The following is a 4,957-nucleotide window of genomic DNA, read 5'->3' as shown; positions in this document are numbered from 1 at the left end:
AATGTATATATCATATATAAAATCTATATAACATTTATTTATTATATTTGTATTGATATTTAAATTGTTGTTAATATAATAATTTTTATAATATTAAATTGTTGTATAATATTAAATTGTTTATTTATGTTTTATTAATGATGTATATTAAGATTCATTTTAGCAATATATAAAAAAATCTTTGAAATTTAATCGTCTCGACAACGTTTTTCACAAAAAATAATTTCTTATATTCCTTAGAGGAGAAAAGGGCTTGTGAATCCAGGATTTCCTATTTATTTTAGAAGCTAAATAAAGATAGCAAGATAAACGAGCACATGAATGAAGTGCTATTCCAGATCCTGTTGATACGCCAGCTATTTCCGTAACGACACTTAGCTTTCCTAGAAGCGATTTGTTGAGATAGAAAATGTGTTCTACACGTTTTTACTTCCAAATCTTACATAGAAGTATTAAAAAAATACTTATCTTTCCAGATTAGACAAAACAAGATTAGATAAAGTTAGATAATTAATCTGAGATAATTAATGGATCACATGGCGCACTCTTTGCTTAAATATATACCTAATGTAATTCTATATAAATATTCATACAAATTTTTAATAAAGAAAATTTCTATTATTTAAAAAATTTGTATTTCTTTTATATATACAGTATTGAAAAGTATTGAAAACATTATGTGCGAGAAAATTGGTCGGATATATATTTAAATTTTCTAAAGTATGAGATACAAATAAATGTTATTTAATTCTTAATGTTTGTGAAATTAATCCAAATATTTTGCAATTTATGTGTGACATTCATTTATTTATCAAGTTTAAAATTTAATGAATGTGTCTAAAAGATAGCTTGAACATATAATTCATATAGCGTGTATCATAATCCATGATAAACTTTACAATAACGAATATTCCAATATCGCATAACGCCTTGCAATTGAGTACCAAATAACGATCAATCACATTATCGATCACAATGATTTACGAAGATCCAGAGAGCCTAAAGCAGTCTCCATATGTACATAGTAGCGATATCGAACATTTCGTTCAATATTAATCGCACAGTCAGCAAAATATTTATGTCACGAGCGTACCAGTAGTCTGCAAGCAATTTATCAGCGCGTTTAATAACTTGCTCATCCGATTACGCGCGGAATTTATCGTAACCGTAATAAAGAGCGGCATGTACGCGATGCATTCGGTGCGGAGCGCGCGCAGGAGTCTGTAAAAATAATACCTTAACGATTGTTGTTTGCTTTTTTTTGTGCACCGCAGTAGAGTGCACGCGTGCAGACATTCTCGCCGGTAAATCACACGTGTCAGCAGGTGCGCCACTCTTTCGTGAGAGCCTGATATCTCCCTGGCTATCTGTTCTGATGTCCCAGTTTTTACAAGCCTGTCTAGATTCGGGGCCTTCGTTCGTGCTTTTATGTTTTCCATCTTGGACAGTATCTCCCCGACATTAAAATCCAGTGCTCACTTTGCAGCAAATTATTATCTCATGTCATGTACGCTCCGTCGCGTGATGATATTTCAATTCGACGATGTGTCTGCAAGACTGAACTGAGCTTGACTTTGTCATTTGATATCGTGAAAATGAAATTCAACTGTACGAGATTGTTAATTTTTAAATCTGTGCGATTTGTTTTTACGATATTCCATTTGCAATTAAATAAGCATAAATTGATACACTGACACTTAAGTACATGTTTATATCATTTTATTTTTTAGAAACTGCAGATGTATTATATATTTTTTAATAAACATGTTTTTTTAATATCATTTCAAGATAAGCTTCATAATGCATATAATAAGATATAATAAATACGAATGAAATAATTGAAAAATCTGATAATGTTTTTCTAAAATCAACTATTGTATATTTCATATAAAACATATCGTAGGGATATTTAAATAATAGATAATTATTATAAAATTTTAAATAAATAAACAATAATAACTATTCATTTTTACAATAGATGGTTGTATTATTTAAAAAAATCAATCTTATCAAAAGATGGAAGAAAATTATTTGAGAGAAAACGACCACATATCAGTTGTCGCGATGATACAGTCAGTGATTTCGTCCAATATTGTGTTCTAATTCTGAATTCTAAACAAATATTTGCAGCAACCCATATAATTGGTGTCTACGTACATACATGTATATGCGTGTGTGTGTGTGTATGTATACGCGCACTCGGAACTCCGGTCGGAGTTCGTAATTATAGAGGCGTTCGCATCCTACAACGTAGGAATTTCATTTTCCTAAGGTGCGAGAAAAGAAGAACGTAATATCGTGTAATATTCGTGCAATGCGATGCAATATCGATATTCAACATGGTATGTTGAAATATCACTCGACGAAATTTGTTCATAGTACCTACGATTTTACAACACTCGTAATACAAACGAAATCTGAACGAAATGTGACTCCGTCATTTAAAATAAAAAAAGTTAAACCAAAACTTTATACTTGTATGGATATATAAAAATTTTTTACTTTACTATTTATTAAGTTCAGGAACACTTGCATTTTCTCATGAAAGAAAAAAGTTCGGTTTAAAAAAGTCCTTCAAAAATTTTGAAAAAATTTATGCGGATCGAGAATATTAAATTATTATTATTATTTTCTGTAAATTGTTTTTTAATTTTGAAGTTAAAACATATTGTGAAAATGAATTTTTACACAAGAAATTCGATTATTGCGAAAAATTCTTGCATGATTTATTTAAAAAACATTTTAAAGCTTAGAAAGTTTATTTTAAAATATTTTTTCGTTCGATTAATTTTTGTCCGATAATATTTCATCAAGTTATAACGCTTCAAAGTAAAATAAAAATACTTAAAAAATACCAATTTTCAATTTTATATAATTTAAAAACAAAATAACATAATAATAAAATTAAAAAATTTAATTTCTGTCCTCTTTAAAATGCATTTTTGAAACTTTTTTACGATTTTTTTCGAGATATTTAATTTTTCATACAATACAAAAAAATCGCACATGTTCCTAAATTAATAAACAGTAGTATATATAAATTTTTATTTTAATGAAATATATATAAACAAAAAATGTATATAAAGAATTTTATATTTATTGCGATTAATCATATAACATCAAATTAAAAGTATCATCAAATTAAAGGAATTTCAAAGAATACAAGATTTCCTTTAAAAAAAAAAAAAAAAATCAAAAATCAGTTAATCTGTAATTTTTAAGCCTTTTTAATTATTTTTTAAATTAAAATTTGCAATATTAAAAAGAGTATAATCGACAATTTACTTTAAAAAATCGGAAACTGAATTTACTGTTCAACGTATACTATCTGAAATGATCGCCATATCAAACAGAAGGCAGTACGTAAATCACAGAGGTTCGTTTTACAAGTTTCAGCTATCGTCTACTCGAAGAGTAGTACAGTAAACTGACGGAACACGAAACAGGTTCTAAGTTAAATCTCGATACTTTCCACAAGCGAGAGATTTGTATCGTCTAAAGTAAAGAGAAGACTTATGTAGTTTCATAGAGAATGGCGTGAATTCGAGATCACGATATTATACTATGAGATCACGATAATATACTATGATTTAACAATTTGATGATTCTATTATCAAATTCTATTTTACAGCATTTTTGTGCAAACTGAGTTAAATAAACCAATCAGGGAATAATGACAGATTATAGTCAATCCAAAGTCTTTGACATTATTCTTAAGAAAAGTGTTGAGAGGCACCAGATATTAACTAGATAATTAGTTATTAAATATAAAAAAATTATTTCGTTAATCTTCGAACAAGCAAATAAGATAAAATCACATTCCTGAATTAATTTAAATCATATTTTAATATTTTGATTCCAGATTTTTTTATTGCAAAAGTATACATTATTAAATATATAAAGAATTAGAAAACCATAAATACAATGATTTTAGTCAATAATATCAAGGAAGAATCGCCAAAGAATTTATTATTTAATTATTTATTTATTTATCATGTAATATTCTGTGCATGCAACAATTATGCTTCGTCATGCGCGCGCGCGTTACATGCATTTTTAGAAAATATATCAATAGAAAAACGTAAATCATTCAGAAATTCCATAAAATATTTTAAAGATAATTAAGTCTACAAAATATAAACAAAAAAGCAAAATTAAATTCATATTTTTATATAAATATATATAGAGCTTCAAAAAAAGTGAATTTATATTCAAATACCTATACATTTACTTCTAAATCGCTTTTTAATTTCATTGGATTATATAGCCGCGCTTCGAATTAGTATTACTGGAATATAAACGTGTACTATTCTCAGTGATATTAATTAGTCATTAATTTATTTTATACATATATATTTAGAATATATTTATATTAATATTTCAAGTAAAGTGCGATATATTTCATTATTCATTTTTTTCTATTCAGAAAATAATTTCCTCGAGCTTTTCTATTTTTAATCTGACAAGTCTAAAATTCAACATTGCACCGTTTATACCGCTTATGCCGTTAATCGAGATCCGGAACATCTATTTCCGGTGATCTAGAGAACGTTTCATAGAATTCGCCCTCTTTTTTTCATCTCTCACTTCGAGGTCATTGTACGTTAACATCCTTGATTTTCATTCTCCTTCATGCTAACCTCTTTTAACAATGCATAGTGGTATTGCCGTGTTAAAGGCAGAAACGGAATTTCGCAGAATTCTCCGCAAATTAAAAATGCATTTAATTTCATAGTTTTAAGTTTATATGTATTCAAAACATAAATTAACGCTTTGTTTCACATTATAAAATCAAAATTTGTGTGATAGTCATATAAGAGCCATCATTCGTTCTATCATGACTCCGTTATATATTAGTCATCTTATAATTATACTATTTAAGCTAAATTTTTGGAAGAAAATAAAATAAGAATCTCACTTAAAAAATTGGAAAATTATTTTTGACTTCTTTCGAAAA

The 4,957-nt window shown here is 27.3% G+C and overlaps 1 protein-coding gene across 1 annotated transcript in view; it reads right to left on the bottom strand.

Moving 5' to 3' along the window:
* LOC108685451 (protein rhomboid-like) overlaps nt 1-4,957 on the bottom strand; it is a 12,860-nt gene that overhangs the window by 3,235 nt on the left and 4,668 nt on the right. The gene's annotated exons all lie outside the window — the stretch shown is intronic.

This window comes from Atta colombica, unplaced genomic scaffold (assembly GCF_001594045.1).
Source record: "Atta colombica isolate Treedump-2 unplaced genomic scaffold, Acol1.0 scaffold153, whole genome shotgun sequence".
Lineage (NCBI taxonomy): Eukaryota > Metazoa > Arthropoda > Insecta > Hymenoptera > Formicidae > Atta > Atta colombica.
This window is presented reverse-complemented; position numbering and strand designations above follow the sequence as displayed.